Raw genomic sequence first — 21,985 nt, 5'->3', positions numbered from 1 at the left:
TCAAGCATTTCAGATATTATTATATACTCCCTTGTCCCAAAATTCTTGTCTTATATTTGTCTAGATACGAATGTATCTAATACTAAAACGTGACTTGATGCACTCGCATTTAGACAAATTTAAGACAAGAATTTTGGGACGGAGGGAGTATGATACAAGACGGTTTATTTCCCATGGTGATAGAAAGAGCAAAGATGGTTTATTTCCAGCGTTTCTTTTCGTTTGATTTGAGTCATAGGAAAATCGTACTATTACGGGCAAGTTCTTTTGCTGGCTTCTAGAATAAGTTGTCCCCTACCCAGCTTATTCTAAAATCCCAACAAAAAATATTTTTTAGAAGTCTACTAATTAAGACTTGACTAGTAGGCTTCTAACAAAATAATTTTGGTTGGGCTTCTATAATAAGCTGGGTAGGGGGTAGTTTATTCTACAAGCCCAAAATAGCCACCAAAAGAAATGGCCCTAAGAGGGGTTCGCATTGGAAGGTATGGGTGAAATCAACACGTACGCAAACTAAATGCACGGCCTTCCTAGCCTTTGGAGCGTTCTGTTGTGCCTGGTTCTACCAAGTGGCGGTTTAGCGATAGTACCGCTTGCTACCACGGTAGTACCGCTTAGGCGGTACTTTTGCTGATAGTATTGCGTGAACTATCGCCGCTCTCTTTGTTAGGAAGAAGTTAATTCGCGAAAGTACTGCTCGCTCGAGTAGTAGTACCGCTTAGTGCGATACTGTCTCTATAGTACCTCTGGTACTTCCGTCGAGTTCTCTGTATGCCTGTTGGTAATTAGCGGTAGTAGCGCTTATCCCTGGCGGTAGTATCGCTTCGGTGGTACTTCCACTAATGTGACGCATCGTTTATAATAATGCACTAATCATACATGCATCATGCACGACCACGAACAGTAACTCACGTTAATACAACAACACAATTCTACGACACAAATTTAAACATGAATCTTTATATTACAAACTAGGATCACGAGGACCTAAAATACATCTGTACAGATAATAAGTTAAGTCTGGGTACAGACGAGTGAAACAAGTTTTATCTTAAGAAGGCTGAGCAAAACAACAACACTAGATCAAAAAGGCGCATGCCTCCTGCCTGGGACCTCCAAACTACTCGTCGACGTCGGTCTCCACGTAGTAAGCACCATTGGGATACCCTACATCCGCGGTGCTACCAGCTGTTGCAGCGCTCGAGTTGAATGAAAAGAATACTAAACCAACGGCGAGTACTCATCCAAAGTACTCGCAAGACTTACGTCAGAACTATGTTAGATATGCATTAGTATCAAAGGAATAGGTCTATATCTTTGGACTATACTGCATAAATGTTAGAATAAGGGGGAGAAGCTCAACTTAATGAAAACTATCGGCATGTTGCAGCAATAGAAGAGAGGAGCGTATATGATATTAACTTGCACATACATATAGCAACAACCTACACAGAGATCCTTCCCTCGTCTTCGTGTGAGAAAGCGATCTCCGGGTATTCCTGTCTGTTATCTGGGTGTGTTTTTATCAAGTATCCGGTTTTAGTTGTAAGAGATCAAGATACAACTCGAAGTCGTTCTGTTACCGTGGACATGACTATTTGAATAGTTTAACTTCTCTGCAAGGGTGCACCACATTTCCCAATACACTCGACTACCTCTAGCCGAACACATTTTTCTAGGTAATGCCCGGCCTCTGATAATCGACACGTCGAAGCCCTACCTAGGCTCTCCAGAAAGGTCATCCTCTGGTCTACATCCTAAGCGTGAAAGGGTTGTTCGGCCGCTCACCCAATCTGCTGCTGCACGTGTCGAGACAGGTCGGGGACCAAGCCCATCTCTGTATACACAATAGGCAGTTCCCTCTCACCCCAACCAACCCGCATTTCTGAACTATGACATCTGACACGACTTTCAGGAGGAACTAACGACGCCAAGGGCCCCATAACCATTATCCCGCGCGGTGGTTAGTGCGTATATGCCAGTCGTAATCTCAGATCAAATACCCAAATCTCGTTAAGCGTGTTATTAAATACCACAGACGCCGACTAGGGCCCAGGCCCACCTCTTCGAACGGTCTCCGCCTGCCCTGTCATTCCGCCAATAGTGAATCACTCGCGGGTGCCCTCCGAGCCGAGCCGACTTTACCATAGCATGTATAGTGTAATTGTATCTGTTGGAAGTATGCCCTAGAGGCAATAGTATTGTATTATTATAATTCTCTAATCATAATTAAGAGCTTATATTCTATGCTATAACTGCTATGATCCTGGAATATGCAATTCAGTGGAAAACTCATATGCACGTGTAGAATGATAAACGGTAAAATAAGATTCCTAGTCTCGCTTCTAAGACTAGCTCAATTGTTTTTGGTGATCATGTTTTCCGGACAAAGGTGACCACATCACATGGATGTCGGAACACGTCAGCGAGAAAGAAGAACAAAACCGGCAACTAGGAGACCGGTATAGTGAGCATGTGTATGACTCAAGAGGATACCGACACATCTCACCTCGGGCTTTGTAAAGTATCGGGAAGCAAAGGGAACATCACATGATAACCAAAGGTTCACTCGAATGGCATTCGTGTAATCATAGGTATTGACGTCCATGGTTCCGCTATCGGTCAGTGAACGTAGGGGTTTCGTTCATGTCTGTGTTTTACCGGACCTATGCGGTCACAAGCTTAAGGTAATCACAATTTGCTGAGTGTTAGTAGGACAAGAATATCAAGGATTTATTTGTGGAATTGTTTCATTAATATTTGAAATAGTTTCGAGAGGAACTGGAAGCATTTCGGGGTCACCATAAGGGTTTTGGAGTTTATCGGGTAATACTGGGTTTACCGATAAATAATATATAGGTGGAAAATTTTCAGGAGGTGTTAAATTAATAATAAAAGGCTCTAGTAATTATTAGGAGGCTTTTATATTCAATTTAGTATGAACGGGCCTTAAAAGGCCAAGTAGTGGAAGGCAACTTGGGCCACAAGGGCCCAAGTGGAGGTGGCGCCCCCCATTCCTATAGGGGAGGCCGAATTGGAGTGGGGGAGGATTACTCCTCTCCTCCCTTGTCTAACCTATATATACTAGAGGATTTGCCATTTGGTATACACAAGTTTTGGAGCCTCCTCTAGTTCATCCAGTTCTAGTTCTAGTTGATCCTACACTCGTACAGCGAGCTGCTATACAAACATTTTTAACCCCTTTCCGCGACAACATTTTAAACCGTCACCTTGCTAGTGTGGGTGATAGGGGGTCCTTCCCACACGATCCAGAAATCATCGGGGATAGGCCCTTTGGTCACACACGCTGCACAAAATGAGCTCGTTTGCGAGCGGGCTAGCCATCGCATACAATTATACAAGCCCAATCATTTCCGTTCGTAGGTACATCCCACATAGTGATTCCCAAAGGAATGTTTCCCTTCGTATGTATATCCCACACAGTCAATCCAAGGAATATGGCATGGTGAGATCAAAGATGACATTGATTATTTCACCAATAAACTTTTTAATGCGATGCTTTAGAGATTGTGGCTTTTACACTGAAAAGAGCACCATCAAATTTCTTGAAATAAGTGCTACTTTGTAGGTTATCCCAAATGGATATTCCTCTATCACTACGCCAAGGCAAAGTGTTTTGCCACAGAGTTCGGAAATTTGAAGAAAATGTTTTCTGCAAAAGAGTGAGTGGGAGGACAGTCCAACTCGATAAGATTGCAGAATCTTCATGATCAGGTCAAAGAAAAGAAACACTGGAAGTAATTCTAAAATTTCCTACTACGACTTATACGAAAGCCTCTACATAAGATATAGAGACTTCGATCGAACTTGCAGCTGAACTATATAGGTTGAGCAAATTCGTGTAGACATTTGTGGTGTGCAAACAAAATATTATTGAACAAACAATGAACTAATAATACACAAAGAAGTGCTGATGGGCCCTGACTCCGGAGATTGCTATATGCCAACATAATCCGAGATAGTATACATACACATAATTCAAGCATAGAACTTGATGAACCCTTCGGAATACTTAGAGTTTAAAGAATAGTAATGGATCTATAAAACTGACAAAGATAAAAATGTTTTATAATGATTGACTTGTTACAAATAGTTTGTGACAAGATCAAGGAGTTTATTATGATGAGATTGTAGCAATACTTAGAGTCAATTCAGGTTAAACTAGCAATTACTAAATATTTCAATTATGAGATATAAAAGATAGATGTCAAAAGGATTCCCATGAGATGGAAATAGAACCAAGGTTGTATATATATGATATAGTCTGAGGTAATTTTGTCATCCGTATGATGCTAGTAAGTGTGCAAACTTCGAAAGATCCTATAATGGACTGAAGCAAGCATAATGGAGCTGGAATCTTTGTTTTGATGATCAAATAATATTATTCCATCGATAGAAGCAAAGATGCTTTTACAAAAAAGTAAGTGGGAGCATGATAATATTTCTGAACACTATGTGTGCATGACACATTGTTGATTGGAAATTATATAAATTTCTTGACACGAATTAAGACTTTATTGAAACTAGTTTTTCAGTAAAGTACTTAGGCAATATAGGCTTGGTATTAGGCATAATGACCTATGGAGATAGTACTGTCTAATCAGGCTTATCCAAAATACATATTGACAAGATACTAAAATAGTTTAGTATGAAACACCAAGAAAAGTTTTTGTCAAAGTCACATGGAAGGAGTTCTAAGCAAGAATCGGTATCCTGAAATACTAATAAGCGAAATATGATTTGAATCACACTTGTATTCTATGGTATGTAAACAACCAGATATGTCCAGTACTCCAAGTTAGCTGTGAGTAAAATTACCAGAATGTTCAAATTTTTGATCATAGGACAATAATGAAAATGTCGCTAAATATTGACGACATGTTTCTCGCATACGGAGAAAATGAAGAGATTGTTGTAAGGAGTTACATGCTCATTGTAAGTAGTACATTGATAAAATCTTCATATACGCTCCAAGCAATTTTTCGATTTCAAACTAAAAGTTTATGGTTGCACAGTAAGTTGGAATTGGCCCAATAAAGTTACTATGGTGAATTCTATAACGGAAGGCTGAGTATATTGTCGCTTTGAAAAAACAATGAAGGGTGATGAATCAAAAGTTCATTATGAGCTTGGTTTGGTTTCTAGATGATTGTTTCAATGGAACACTGTTCTCAATAGTGATTCCACAGGCTTGGTCTAAGGAATCCAAGGTCCTACCAGCGACTCAATATATACAAAGCCAGTTTTACACAAATTATGAATTCTTGTGAAAGCATTACATATGCATAGAAATGCAAATGATACACGCAGATCCGAAGTTGTAAAGATCTGATAGGACGAAGGCTATACCACAAGTAAAGTATGAACAAACACATGATTGCCATTGGTGTAAAGGAAAATGTGCTAACTAGATTATTGACTCTAGTGCAAGTGGAAGTCTGTTGCAAGTATGTCGTAGAGGCAGTAATATTGTATTTTTATATTTCTTTGTTCGTAACTAAGAGTTTATATTCTATGCTATAACTGCTATGATCCTGGAATATGCGATTTAGTGGAAAACTCATATGCACGTGTAGAACGACAAACGATAAAATAATATTCCTAGTCTCGCTTCTAAGACTAGCTCAAGTGTTGTTGGTGATCACATTTTCCGAATCTTAGGATATCATTAAGTGTAACGATAGTCCTAAAACAACATTGAGAGTATGACATTATAAGAACGATCATATTGAATCGACCCAAACTTATTTGTTATACTTTGAGGTGATATCGCCACAAATCAATTGTTATGATGCAGAGTGTTAGCATGTATTCTAGTTCCCTAGACCATGAGAGCATCATAGTCATTTCTTACCGTATGATGAACTTTGGGGTCATCGGAAGGATTTCGGAGTTTATCGGGTAATGCCGGGTATTGCCGATAAATAATATATAGGTGGAAAATGCTTATGGATGTGTTAAATAATAAAAGGCTCTAGTAATTGTTTGGAGGCTTTTATATTTAATTTAATATCAACGGGCCTTTAAAGGCCAAGTAGTGGAAGGCAACTTGGACGACAAGGTCCCAAGTGGAGGTGCCCCCCTTTCCTATAGGGGAGGCCGAATTGGAGGGGGGGATTCCTCCTCCCCTCCCTTGGCTAGTGCACCAAGGAGGGTTCCTCCTTGGTGGCTGTCGGTGTCAAAATTGGCCGATCTCGGGTAGGGGGTCCCGAACTGTGTGTCTGAGGATCGAAGGTAACAGGAGGCAGGGGACACGATGTTTACCCAGGTTCGGGCCCTCTTGATGGAGGTAATACCCTCCTTCTTGCTTGATTGACTTTGATGAGTATAGGGGTTACAAGAGTCGATCTACCTCGAGATCGTAATGGCTTAACCCTAGATGTCTAGCCTGAGTGTTTGTCGTTGCCTCTATGGACTAAACCCTCCGGTTTATATAAACACCGGATGGGCCTAGGGTTGTACAAAGTCGGTTTACAGAGAAAGGAATCTTCATATCCGAACGCCAAGCTTGCCTTCCATGCCAAGGAGAGTCCCATCCGAACACGGGGGAGGGCCTTCTATCTTGTATCTTCACGGCCCACTAGTCCGGCCCACGTCACATAGCCCGGACGCCCGGGGACCCCCTAATCCAGGACTCCGTCAGTAGCCCCTGAACCAGGCTTCAATGATGATGTGTCCGCACGCAGATTGTCTTCGGCATTGCAAGGCGGGTTCCTCCTCTGAACACCTCAAAGTAGTTGATCAAAAGAACTATATCCGGCGCTGTATAATAGCTACAACCCTGAACCACAAGGGCATAATACTTAAACAAAAGACAGGTTATGTCTTCTGACAGCTTTTCCGGCGAGGCATTGTATTCCGGCTTTATTATCATTCGAACTGTTTTTCAACCTCCCGCTTCGCGTTTCGAGGCGCGGTCTTCATTGACACGTCGTGTCAAAGCAGAGATCGTGTCCCCTTATTACAGGATTCTCATCAATATGGGTTTGGATAATCCAACCGTGCCGTTTACACGACCCCTTGGGAATAGGCGAGTTTTAAGGATCGTGGGGGGACGCTCGACATTCACTGCCTTTATAAGAAGATAAGGATCCATCTTTTTACCCCACGCCTTCTTCCTCCTCAGCCCATCTGCCCTCGAGCTCCAGCGCCCAAGTCTCAAACTTTCCCCTCGCCACCAACTACTCCAGCCATGTCCGGATTTGGAGTGCAGGGCAAGTGGATGGCCTCCTCCTTCACGGAGAGGAACATCAAGGAACTCCGGGAAGTGGGGTACTTAGCCAAAGAAATCGCCCATCGGCTCCCCGCCAAGAAGCAGATCATTCCCACCCCGGAGCCCAATGAAAGGGTAGTATTCATCCCCACTTTCTTCGCGGGCTAGGGTTTCCTCTCCACCCCTTCGTCCGCGGGCTCATGTTCTATTACGGGCTAGATTTCCACGATCTAGCCCCGAATTCCTTCCTCAACATCTCGGCGTTCATCGTCGTGTGTGAGGCATTCCTCCGCATTCCCCCCACTTCGGCCTATGGCTCAAGGTCTTCAATGTGAAGCCGAAAGTGGTCGAGGGCCAACACGCAGAGTGTGGCGGTAATATGGTGAGTAAACTCCCTAACGTCACCTGGCCAAAGGGCACCTTCGTAGAAATCGTGAAGGGATGGAAACAGGAGTGGTTCTACATCACGGAACCCCGTGACACCACGTGGGCCGCCACTCTTGAATTCAAATCCGGTCATCCAATGCGGCTTACATCATGGATCAAAAAGGGCTTGGACTGGGCATCGTCCGATGAGGTGACGACACTGCAGAAGCGGGTCCAAAGCATGATAGAGAAGAACACCACCCTTGCCAATGTGATCCAAGTGATGCTTTTTCACCGGATTCTCCCCTGCCAGCGCCGGACTCTCCATATGTGGGAGTTTGATCCGGCCAGTCCCCGGACCTTGCAGCGGTTCTTCGACACAACACACGAAGACATATGGAAGCTGCTTTTCAAGGCCCAGAAGTCGTGGCCGAAAACGACCGAAGACCTCGGCCTCGACCGCGCTCATCCGGCTACTCGAGTAAGTTTTTAAGATTTCCAAACATATCCTCAACTTGTAGATCCAAGGAGCGTACTAAGCCTTTCCCTTATTCTTCAGGGCTGGACCAAGAAGGCGGAGCGGATCCGATGTCCGGCTCCACTGCCCGAAGATCTAGCTATTCCTCTTCTGACGAAGATGCTAGTTCCGGCGCCATACCAGGCGCCGGAGAAGAAGGCCAAGAAGAAGGGCAAAGTGGCCAAAAGTGGCCTTCGTCGTAAAGGTACTTCAGACATAACGTCCGAAGATACCGAAGCTCCCTCCTCCCACGAGGGAGACAAAGACGAAGAGGAAGAGGAGGAGAGCAATTCTCCCCTTAAGGGAGGAAAGAAGAAGAGGGGGGCTTCCGCAGACCTAGAGGCGGAGGCGTCCAAGAAGGGGAAACTCTCCCTTTCGGATGATTCGGAATCGGACGTTGAAGCCGTCCCCGAATGGAACCCCAGGCCGAAGCCCCTGGCCGAATCGTAAGTATTCAAAGATAATGCATATATCCGGCTTTTTATAAATTGTAGGGTGATATATCATCTATGTTTTCTAGTCCGGCCCGTGATCTCCCCCAACAATCATTGTCTTCGGGGAATTCTTTGTCACCGGACATGATGGAGAGCGAGTCGCCTCCACAAGCCTCCCCGCCACATGCCATGGATGACACCGAGGTGTTATCGCAAAGGACCTCTTCGGGCCAGGGAGAGGTGCGGAGGGCCGCTGAAATGGTGCCAGAGGGCAATGCCTCGGCGGCCGAAAGCACGGGGGGCGTGATCCCCATGGAGACTGACGGCGGGGGCCTTGACCAGTCTGCCCTCCCAGCCGAATACTGCTCCGAAGTCCCACACGGCTCCGGACCCGAGCGAGCAGCCCCCTTCGAAAGAGGGGGGAGTGCCGATTCCACCGACGACCTCCCTTAATCTGGAGGCGCCGGATACATTGAGGGAAGCACTTCACCGTGCTTCCATCGTGGATGAACACCGCGCCCTGATGGGTATGGTGGTTGAAAAGGTTCAGTCCACCAAAAGTGGTCTGAATGAAGCGTTCACTAGCCTGCTAACAGGCTTTGAGGTATGTGATGTAATATCCTTAGTTGCTTTTGTGTGTGTGAAGAATATGCCCGTGTGTAGATAATAGCCCCTGAGACTCTGTTCGGTTTATTGGAAAAAGGGCCGAACAGAGAATCAAATACTTCGGAGATAACATACTTGTCTATGTTGATAAACAGGCTTCACTGCTAGCAGCTTCAGCCAAGGATGCTGAAGTGTCTGAGCTCCAGTGAAAACTGAAGCTAGCGGTGAGGAGATCGACCGCATTAACAAGTGGTTCGATGAGACCCAAGGTACGCTTTTAAAAAGACCCCTTGCAAGCCTGAATTATGATGAAAAACTCAGAGTTTAAGCTCTTATCATGGCACTTGTGATGCTATGTAAATGATTGCAGGCAACACAACCGAGGTCGAGGCCCTGAAGAGCACCCTCTCCGAAGCCAAGGAGGAGGCGAGGGTAAGCAAAGCAGCCGCAGAGAAGGCGGCTGCATATGTGGATGCCGAAAAGGCCTCCTGCCTTAAGTATGAGGCGAGGGTGACCGAAGTAGAGAAAGCGCTCCAGGAGGCCGCCACCAAGTGAGAGTCCTTGGAGGAGAGTAACAAGGCCCAAGCGGCCGATCTGGCCAAGGCTCTTCAGGCCGCGAAGGAGGCGCGGTCTGAGTCCCGGGCTGCTCGCGAGGAGATCAAGCAAGCCGGACAGATAGCGGCTGGTAAGCCTTTTCTTTTACAGAGTATATTCGGCGGTCGAAGATATGCTTTGCTAAATTGACTGTGGAGTGCTCCAGACGCTTTCGCGGATCTCCCAAGGAGTGCTGCTGATGTCGCCCAATATTTCTGGGCCCAAGACGGGAACGCGATGGAGAAGCTATTCTGGTCGTAGTATTTGGCGCCAGAGCGACCAGCGCTGCTATACAATCAGACGATGCAGCTGGCTGATAACCCACAAGTATAGAGGATCGCAACAGTTTTCAAGGGTAGAGTATTCAACCCAAATTTATTGATTCGACACAAGGGGAGCCAAAGAATATTCTCAAGTATTAGCAGTTGAGTTGTCAATTCAACCACACCTGGATAACTTAGTATCTGCATCAAAGTATTTAGTAGCAAAGTAGTATGGAAGTATCGGTAACGGTAGCAAAAGTAATATTTTTGGGTTTTGTAGTGATTGTAACAGTAGCAACGGAAAAGTAAATAAGCGGAGAACAATATGTGAAAAGCTCGTAGGCATTGGATCGGTGATGGAGAATTATGCCGGATGCGGTTCATCATGTAACAGTCATAACATAGGGTGACACAGAACTAGCTCCAATTCATCAATGTAATGTAGGCATGTATTCCGAATATAGTCATACGTGCTTATGGAAAAGAACTTGCATGACATCTTTTGTCCTACCCTCCCGTGGCAGCGGGGTCCTAATGGAAACTAAGGGATATTAAGGCCTCCTTTTAATAGAGTACCGGACCAAAGCATTAACACATAGTGAATACATGAACTCCTCAAACTATGGTCATCACCGGGAGTGGTCCCGATTATTGTCACTTCGGGGTTGCCGGATCATAACACATAGTAGGTGACTATAGACTTGCAAGATAGGATCAAGAACTCACATATATTCATGAAAACATAATAGGTTCAGATATGAAATCATGGCACTCGGGCCCTAGTGACAAGCATTAAGCATATCAAAGTCATAGCAACATCAATCTCAGAACATAGTGGATACAGGGATCAAACCCTAACAAAACTAACTCGATTACATGATAAATCTCATCCAACCCATCACCGTCCAGCAAGCCTACGATGGAATTACTCACGCACAGCGGTGAGCATCATGAAATTGGTGATGGAGGATGGTTGATGATGAGGACAGCGACGGATTCCCCTCTCTGGAGCCCCGAACGGACTCCAGATCAGCCCTCCCGAGAGGTTTTAGGGCTTGGCGGCGGCTCTGTATCGTAAAACGCGATGAATCTTTCTCCTTGATTTTTTTCTCCCCGAACATGAATATATGCAGTTGGAGTTGAGGTCGGTGGAGCAACAGGGGGCCCACGAGGTAGGGGGCGCGCCCAGGGGGGCAGGCGCGCCCCCACCCTCGTGGACAGGTGGAGGCCTCCCTGACGTGGATAAATAACACCATGGCAATTCTGCTGAAAACAGCGTCAGCTCGGGTTAGTTCCATTCAAATCATGCAAGTTAGAGTCCAAAACAAGGGCAAAAGTGTTTGGAAAAGTAGATATGACGGAGACGTATCAACTCCCCCAAGCTTAAACATTTGCTTGTCCTCAAGCAATTCAGTTGATAAACTGAAAGTGATAAAGAAAAACTTTTACAAACTTTGTTTGCTCTTGTTGTTGTAAATATGTAAAGCCAGCATTCAAGTTTTCAGCAAAGATTATGACTAACCACATTTACAATAACTCTTAGTTCTGATGTTTACTCATATCAATGGCATAATCAACTAGCGAGCAATAATAATAAATCTCAGATGACAACACTTTCTCAAAAAATCATAATATGATATAACAAGATGGTATCTCGCTAGCCCTTTCTGAGACCGCAAAACATAAATGCAGAGCACCTTTTAAAGATCAAGGACTGACTAGACATTGTAATTCATGGTAAAAGAGATCCAGTCATAGTCATACCCAATATAAATTAATAGTAATAGATGCAAATGACAGCAGCGCTCTCCAGCTGGTGCTTTTTAATAAGAGGGTGATGACTCAACATAAAAGTAAATAGATAGGCCCTTCGCAGAGGGAAGCAAGGATTTGTAGAGGTGCTAGAGCTCGATTTTTAAAGCAGAGATAAATAATATTTTGAGCGGTATACTTTCATTGTCAACATAACAACCAAGAGATGGCGATATCTTCCATGCTACACACATTATAGGCGGTTCCTAAACAGAATGGTAAAGTTTATACTCCCCCTCCACCACAAGCATCAATCCATGGCTTGCTTGAAACAACGAGTGCCTCCAACTAACAACAGTCCCAGGGGGAGTTTTGTTTGCAATTATTTTGATTTGATTTGCATAAAGCATGGGACTGGACATCCCGGTGACCAGCCATTTTCTCGTGAGTGAGGAGCGGAGTCCACTCCTCTTGAGAATAACCCGCCTAACATGGAAGATAAGGACAACCCTAGTTGATACATGAGCTATTCGAGCATACAAAACAGAATTTCATTTGAAGGTTTAGAGTTTGGCACATACAAATTTACTTGGAACGGCAGGTAGATACCGCATATAGGAAGGTATAGTGGAATCATATGGAATAACTTTGGGGTTTAAGGGATTGGATGCACAAGCAGTATTCCCGCTTAGTACAAGTGAAGGCTAGCAAAAGACTGGGAAGCGACCAACTAGAGAGCGACAACAGTCATGAACATGCATTAAAATTAATAAACATTAAGTGCAAGCATGAGTAGGATATAATCCACCATGAACATAAATATCGTGAAGGCTATGTTGATTTGTTTCAACTATATGTGTGAACATGTGCCAAGGCGAGTCACTTGAATCATTCAAAGGAGGATACCACCCCATCATACCACATCACAACCATTTTAATAGCATGTTGGCACGCAAGGTAAACCATTATAACTCATAGCTAATCAAGCATGGCATAAGTAACTATAATCTCTAATTGTCATTGCAAACATGTTTATTCATAATAGGCTGAATCAGGAACGATGAACTAATCATATTAAAAAAAACAAGAGAGGTCGAGTTCATACCAGCTTCTCTCATCTCAATCAGTCCATCATATATCGTCATAATTGCCTTTCACTTGCACGACCGAACGATGTGAATAATAATAATAGTGCACGTGCATTGGACTAAGCTGGAATCTGCGAGCATTCAATAAATAGGAGAAGACAAGGCAAAATGGGCTCTTAGTTAAATCAACAATAATGCATATAAGAGCCACTTTAACAATTTCAATTATGGTCTTCTCCTATCGACCCCCAAGGAAAAGAAAAGAAATAAAACTATTTACACGGGAAAGCTCCCAACAAGCAAAAGAAGAACGGGAAATATTTTTGGGTTTTCTTTTTAATTATTACTACTACAGCAAGAAAGTAAACTAGCTAAAAGCTATTACTAATTTTTGGTTTTTCTTAAGGTTTATCAAACACACAAGAAGAAAGCAAGAAAAAGGAAAATAAACTAGCATGGATATTACAGTGAAAGAGTATGAGCACCGACAACTAGCAATGAGTGTGTGAACATGAATGTAATGTCGGTGAGAAATACGTACTCCCCCAAGCTTAGGCTTTTGGCCTAAGTTGGTTTATTGCCACGGATGGCCTGGTGGATATCCAAAGTTGTAGTTGGTGTCGTAGTGAGATGAAGAAGACTCTGATTGCCACTGGTTGGCAATCATCTCCGGATCCCACTGGTAATTAGATTGTCGTGGAGGATCAAATTGTGGTTCCGGCTCCGGCTCTGTGGCTGATGTAGGGTTCCGGTAGGCGTGAATGGCTGCCAGCGAAACGAGATACGGACCTGCAGATAAACCAAACAAGGAAGGAGCAGGCAAGGTAATAGTCTCAGGGTGATGTTTATCAAAGAACAATTTGTATTTAAGCGCCCCTTCCCTATTCTTAACAATAAAGTCATGTGCTACCATACTCTTATAATCTAAATAAACAGTGGGCAGCAATTTTTCTTCTTTCTCATAGTGCCTAATAGGTATGTTATAATATGCAGCGAGGCGTGAAGCATAGACACCTCCAAAGATGGGTCCCTTTGTACGGTTCAGACTTAACCGTTTGGCAATAATTCCACCCATACTAACAGTATTATCACAGAATAAACCATGGAACAAAATAATAATATCAGGAACACTAAGGTTTCCACAGTTTCCGCGACCAATGAAGCAACAACTAGCAAATATTGCAAAGTAGCATAAAATAGGAAAATGTATGCTGGTGATTCTTGCATCGGAAACCTTCCTAGTTTCCCCTACAGTAATAGTGTCAATAAACCCGTCCACATCTTTACGATGTGGTTCCTCTAAACTACCCTCGAAAGGTATTTTGCAAACCTTGAAAAACTCATATAGTGACATCTTCTTAACCACATCATATAAATGAAACTCTACTGAAGGAGGTGATTCCTGAGGATAATAGTAGAAGTTTTGCACAAAAGTATTGGTGAGTAAGAGATACTGTTTGTGTTGGTCGCGGAGGAAGTCGGTGAGGCCTGCATTCTCAGCCAATTCATTAAAATCATCATAAATCCCGGCTGCTCTCAAGAAATCATTGGAAGGCCATTCACACGGCCGAACCTCTGCGGTGCGAGGCAGATTATATTTGGGCCTCTCTGCTTCCTCACTTTGCTTTTCCTTTGAGCTTCGGCTCGATGAGCCCCTCAAAAATCTATTCATTATTTTCTGAAAAATTCTGAAATTTTTAGTAACTTCAAACAAAAGTGAACCAAGCTCAGCAAAATTGATAGCAACTACTCCTACAAGTGCCTAGAGACTATATCAAGCATTAGAACTACTTGGAACCATATAAATTTGACATGCAAGCTCAAGAACATGGTCACCTAGGCAGCACAAATTTGCAATGAATAAAGCACTAGAACAAAAACTAATTGGACCAATGGAGGAGTCACATACCAAGGAACAATCTCCCAAAGCAGTTTTGTGAGAGGTGCTTTGAGCAAGGAGATCGAAAATCGCAGCAAAATGAGCTAGAACCCGTGCTTGAGCTGGATGGTGATTTTTTTGGGAGGAAGAAGAAGTGTGTGGGTGCAGGAATAAGTGGACGAGAGTCATCGTGGGCCCACGAGGCAGGGGGCGCGCCCTATAGGGGTGGGCGCGCCCTAGACCCTCGTGGCCAGGTGCTTGCTCCCCCTGCTGTGTTCTCAGTGCCAGATATTCTCAAATATTCCAGAAAAATCATATTAAATTGGTAGGGCATTTGGAGAACTTTTATTTTCGGGGTATTTTTTATATTGCACAAATAATTCAGAAAACAGACATGAAAAATACTATTTTTGCTTCATTTCAACTAAATAACAGAAGGTAAAAGGAGGGTACAGAAGGTTGTGCCTCTAGTTTCATCCATCTCATGCTCATCAAAAGGAATCCACTAACAAAGTTGATCAAGTCTTGTTAACAAACTCATTCCGAATAACATGGAACCGGAGAAATTTCGAATAACACTATGTTACCTCAACGGGGATATGCACATCCCCAATAATAAGAATATCATATTTCTTCTTGACAGTAGGAAGAGGAAATTCAAAACCTCCAAAAATAATCAATGGAATTTTTCCAATAGAATTAATACTGTAGACTTGAGGTTGTTTCCTCGGAAAGTGTACCGTATGCTCATTACCATTAACATGAAAAGTGATATTGCCTTTGTTGCAATCAATAACAGCCCCTGCAGTATTCAAAAAAGGTCTTCCAAGAATAATAGACATACTATCGTCCTCGGGAATATCAAGAATAACAAAGTCCGTTAAAATAGTAACGTTTGCAGCTACAACAGGCACATCCTCACAAATACCAACAGGTATAGCAGTTGATTTATCAGCCATTTGCAAAGATATTTCAGTAGGTGTCAACTTATTCAAATCAAGTCTACGATATAAAGAGAGAGGCATAACACTAACACCGGCTCCAAGATCACACAAAGCAGTTTTAACATAGTTTCTTTTAATGGAGCATGGTATAGTTGGTACTCCTGGATCTCCTAGTTTCTTAGATATTCCACCCTTGAAAGTGTAATTAGCAAGCATGGTGGAAATTTCAGCTTCCGGTATCTTTCTCTTATTAGTAATAATTTCTTTCATATACTCAGCATAAGGATTCATTTTGAGCATATCAGTTAATCGCATACGCAAAAAGATAGGTCTAATCATTTCAGCAAAGCGCTCAAAATCCTCATCATCCTTTTTCTTGGATGGTTTGGGAGGAAAACGCATGGGTTTCTGAACCCATGGTTCTCTTTCTTTACCGTGCTTCCTAGCAACAAAGTCTCTCTTATCATAACATTGATTCTTTGATTGTGGGTTATCAAGATCAACAACAGGTTCAGCTTCTACATCATTATCATTGCTAGGTTGAGCATCAACATGAACATCATCATTAACATTATCACTAGGTTCATGTTCATTACCAGATTGTGTTTCAGCATCAGAAATAGAAATATCATTTGGATTCACAGGTGTTTCAGCAACAGGTTCACTAGAAGCATGCAAAGTCCGATCATTTTTCTTTTTCTTCTTTTTAGAAGGACTAGGTGCATCAATATTATTTCTCTGAGAATCCTGCTCAATTCTCTTAGGGTGGCCTTCAGGATACAAAGGTTCCTGAGTCATTTTACCAGTTCTAGTAGCCACTCTAACAACATAGTCATTATTCTTACTATTCAATTCATTGAGCAAATCCTTCTGAGCTTTAAGTACTTGTTCTACTTGAGTGGTAACCATAGAAGCATGTTTACTGATGAGTTTAAGTTCACCTTTAACTCTAGACATATAATCACCCAAGTGTTCAATCATATAAGCATTTTGTTTTAATTGTCTACCAAAATAATCATTAAAATTTTCTTGTTTAACGACAAAATTATCAAACTCATCCAAACATTGGCTAGCAAACTTAGTAGGAGGGATTACAGCTTTATCATATCTATAGAGAGAATTTACCTTTACTACCTATGTCGGGTTATCAAGACCATGAGTTTCTTCAACAGGTAATGGATTAGGATCATATATTTCTTCAATAGGCAGTAAATTAAGATCATGTATTTCTTCAATAGGAGGTAAATTCTTAACATCTTCAGCTTTTATACCTTTTTATTTCATAGATTTCTTTGCCTCTTGCATATCTTCAGGACTGAGAAATAGAACACCTGTGTTGGTTTAGGAATTAGTTCAGGAATTGGCTCAGGAAGTGTCCAATTATTTTCATTTGTCAACATATTATTCAATAGAATCTCAGCTTCATCCGGTGTTCTTTCCCTGAAAACAGAACCAACACAACTATCCAGGTAATCTCTGGAAGCATCAGTTAGTCCATTATAAGAGATATCAAGTATTTCATTTTGCTTAAGAGGATGATCAGGCAAAACATTAAGTAATTGGAGAAGCCTCCCCCAAGCTTGTGGGAGACTCTCTTCTTCAATTTGCACAAAATTATATATATCCCTTAAAGTAGCTTGTTTCTTATGAGCAGGGAAATATTTAGCAGAGAAGTAATAAATCATATCCTGGGGACTACGCACACAACCAGGATCAAGAGAATTAAACCATATCTTAGCATCACCCTTTAATGAGAACGGAAATATTTTAAGGATATAAAAGTAGCGAGATCTCTCATCATTAGTGAACGGGGTGGCTATATCATTTAATTTAGTGAGATGTGCCACAACAGTTTCAGATTCATAGCCATAAAAAGGATCAGATTCAACCAAAGTAATTATATCAGGATCAACAGAGAATTCATAATCCTTATCCGTAACACAGATAGGTGAAGTAGCAAAAGCAGGGTCAGGTTTCATTCTAGCATTAAGAGATTGCTGCTTCCATTTAGCTAATAACTTCTTAAGATCATATCTATCATTGCAAGCTAAAATAGCTCTAGCAGCTTCTTCATCCATAACATAACCCTCAGGAACAACAGGTAATTCATATTTATTAGGGGGAGAGTCTTCATCATCACTATCATCAATATTACCAGTTTCAATAATTTCATTCTCTCTAGCCCTAGCAAGTTGTTCATTAAGAAATTCACCAAGTGGCACAGTAGTATAAAGCATAGAAGTAGTTTCATCATAAGTATCATGCATAGCAGAAGTGGCATCATCAATAACATGCGACATATCAGAATTAATAGTAGAAGCAGGTTTAGGTGTCGCAAGCTTACTCAAAACAGAAGGTGAATCAAGTGCAGAGCTAGATGGCAGTTCCTTACCTCCCCTCGTAGTTGAGGGATAAATTGTTGTTTTTGCGTCTTTCAAGTTCTTCACAGTGACCAGCAGATATAAATCCCAAGTGACTCAAAGAATAGAGCTATGCTCCCCGGCAACGGCGCCAGAAAATAGTCTTGATAACCCACAAGTATAGGGAATCGCAACAGTTTTCGAGGGTAGAGTATTCAACCCAAATTTATTGATTCGACACAAGGGGAGCCAAAGAATATTCTCAAGTATTAGCAGTTGAGTTGTCAATTCAACCACACCTGGATAACTTAGTATCTGCAGCAAAGTATCTAGTAGCAAAGTAGTATGGAAGTATCGGTAACGGTAGCAAAAGTAATATTTTTGGGTTTTGTAGTGATTGTAACAGTAGCAACGGAAAAGTAAATAAGTGGAGAACAATATGTGAAAAGCTCATAGGCATTGGATCGGTGATGGAGAATTATGCCGGATGCGGTTCATCATGTAACAGTCATAACATAGGGTGACACAGAACTAGCTCCAATTCATCAATGTAATGTAGGCATGTATTCCGAATATAGTCATACATGCTTATGGAAAAGAACTTGCATGGCATCTTTTGTCCTACCCTCCCGTGGCAGCGGGGTCCTAATGGAAACTAAGGGATATTAAGGCCTCCTTTTAATAGAGTACCGGACCAAAGCATTAACACATAGTGAATACATGAACTCCTCAAACTATGGTCATCACCGGGAGTGGTCCCGATTATTGTCACTTCGGGGTTGCCGGATCATAACACATAGTAGGTGACTATAGACTTGCAAGATAGGATCAAGAACTCACATATATTCATGAAAACATAATAGGTTCAGATCTGAAATCATGGCACTCGGGCCCTAGTGACAAGCATAAAGCATAATAAAGTCATAGCAACATCAATCTCAGAACATAGTGGATACTAGGGATCAAACCCTAACAAAACTAACTCGATTACATGATAAATCTCATCCAACCCATCACCGTCCAGAAAGCCTACGATGGAATTACTCACGCACGGCGGTGAGCATCATGAAATTGGTGATGGAGGATGGTTGATGATGACGACGGCGATGGATTCCCCTCTCCGGAGCCCCGAACGGACTCCAGATCAGCCCTGCCGAGAGGTTTTAGGGCTTGGCGGCGGCTCCGTATCGTAAAACGCGATGAATCTTTCTCCTTGATTTTTTTCTCCCTAAACACGAATATATGGAGTTGGATTTGAGGTCGGTGGAGCAACAGGGGGCCCACGAGGTAGGGGGCGCGCCCAGGGGGGGCAGGCGCGCCCCCCACCCTCGTGGACAGGTGGAGGCCCCCCTGACGTGGATTCTTCTTCCAGTATTTATAATATTTTCCAAAAATAAGTTCCGTGGAGTTTCAGGTCATTCCGAGAACTTTTGTTTCTGCACATAAATAACACCATGGCAATTCTGCTGAAAACAGCGCCAGTCCGGGTTAGTTCCATTCAAAGCATGCAAGTTAGAGTCCAAAACAAGGGCAAAAGTGTTTGGAAAAGTAGATACGACGGAGACGTATCACTGGCGGAGCTGCATAGGATGTCCGGTTTGGCCATGATGGACATCGTAGTCCGGTTATGGCCCGCTGGACCCATTCCGAGTAGCTACTTCGGCCTGGTCAAGCGACTAGGCGACGCCTTGCCCCGAATAGAGGCGGTGAAGCTCTCGGCATGCATTGAGGGTGCGCGGATGGCCTTTGCCCGTGTCAAAATGCACTGGGCTAAGATGAATGCTGCCAGCGTGGCCGTTGAAGGTCCGCCCGGTGACAAGGCTCACCGCAAGCTGGAGCGCTACTTCGACGATGTCCTTGAGGGTGCCCGTTTGATAGAGGGCCAATGCTCAAAGGATATTATGTTCGAGTAACTGTGTCCGAGCAACTGTATCCGAGCTACCCAAACATTGTATTATAAACAGAGGCCTTTGTAATATATTTATGCATGTTATCTTTGAATTACTTCTCCTCCTGTGCGGCCGTTTATATCTTTGAGAGTTTGCCAGTTGTCGGCTTCAGCCCCCACGTAGGTAGTACAGGGGTGTCCGGGATAGCACATAGTCACACTTGACCCAATGTCTTGGTCCGTAAAGGAGGTGTTAGTGCGGCAAACGAGTCAATCGGACTATGTGGCTTTACCACTCTCACTTAGTCATAGGAGTTTGACAATGGGGTTGTAAAGGAGCCCCTGGTGTGTGATACGTCTCCAACGTATCTATAATTTTTGATTGTTCCATGCTATTATATTATCTGTTTTGGATGTTTAATGGGCTTTAATATGCTCTTTTATATTATTTTTGGGACTACCCTATTAACCAAAGGCCCAATGTCAGTTTCTGTTTTTTTGCCTATTTCAGTGTTTAGCAGAAAAGGAATATCAAACGGAATCCAAACGGAATGAAACCTTCGCGATGATCTTTCTTGGAACAAACGCAATCCACAAGACTTGGAGTTGAAGTCTGGAACTCCGCGAGGCGGCCACGAGGCAGGAGGGCCCGCCCAGGGGGGTAGGCGCGTGATACGTCCATTTTGCATCATGCTTTTATATCGATATTTATCGCATTATGGGCTGTTATTACACGTTATGTCACAATACTTATGCCTATTCTCTCTTATTTTACAAGGTTTACATAAAGAGGGAGAATGCCGGCAGCTGGAATTCTGGGCTGGAAAAGGAGCAAATATTAGAGACCTATTCCGCACAACTCCAAAAGTCCTGAAACTCCACGGAAGTTATTTTTCGAAATAATAAAAAATACTAAGCGAAGAAAATACCAGAGGGGACCCACACCCTGGGCACGAGGGTGGGGGGCGCGCCCTACCCCCCTGGGCGCGCCCCCTGCCTCATGGGCCCCCTCGTGGCCCTCTGGTGCCCATCTTCTGCTATATGAAGTCTTTCGTCCGAGATAAAAAATCAAAAACAAGCTTTCGGGACGAGACTCCGCCGCGATGAGGCGGAACCTTGGCGGAACCAATCTAGGGCTCTGGCGGAGCTGTTCTGCCGGGGACACTTCCCTCCGGGAGGGGGAAATCATCGCCATCGTCATCACCAACACTCCTCTCATCGGGAGGGGGCCAATGTCCATCAACATCTTCACCAACACCATCTCCTCTCAATCCCTAGTTCATCTCTTGTATCCAATTATTGTCTCTAAGTCTGAGATTGGTACTTGTAGGTTGCTAGTAGTGTTGATTACTCCTTGTAGTTGATGCTAGTTGGTTTATTTGGTGGAAGATCATATGTTCAGATCCTATATGCATATTAATACTCCTCTGATTATGAACATGAATATGCTTTGTGAGTAGTTATGTTTGTTCCCGAGGACATGGGAGAAGTCTTGCTATTAGTAGTCATGTGAATTTGGTATTCGTTCGATATTTTGATGAGATGTATGTTATCTCTCCTCTAGTGGTGTTATGTGAACGTCGACTACATGACACTTCACCATTATTTGGGCCTAGAGGAAGGCATTGGGAAGTAATAAGTAGATGATGGGTTGCTAGAGTGACAGAAGCTTAAACCCTAGTTTATGCGTTGCTTCGTAAGGGGCTGATTTGGATCCATATGTTTCATGCTATGGTTAGGTTTACCTTAATACTTCTTTTGTAGTTGCGGATGCTTGCAATAGGGGTTAATCATAAGTGGGATGCTTGTCCAAGTAAGGACAGCACCCAAGCACCGGTCCACCCACATATCAAATTATCAAAGTACCGAACGCGAATCATATGAGCGTGATGAAAACTAGCTTGACGATAATTCCCATGTGTCCTCGGGAGCGCTTTTATCTATATAAGAATTTGTCCAGGCTTGTCCTTTGCTACAAAAAGGATTGGGCCACCTTGCTGCACTTTATTTACTTTTGTTACTTGTTGCTCGTTACAAATTATCTTATCACAAAACTATCT

Source organism: Aegilops tauschii, chromosome 4, assembly GCF_002575655.3.
Source record: "Aegilops tauschii subsp. strangulata cultivar AL8/78 chromosome 4, Aet v6.0, whole genome shotgun sequence".
In the NCBI taxonomy this organism is placed as follows: Eukaryota; Viridiplantae; Streptophyta; class Magnoliopsida; order Poales; family Poaceae; genus Aegilops; species Aegilops tauschii.
The sequence above is the reverse complement of the archived record's forward strand: the minus strand, read 5'-3'. Positions refer to the sequence as shown.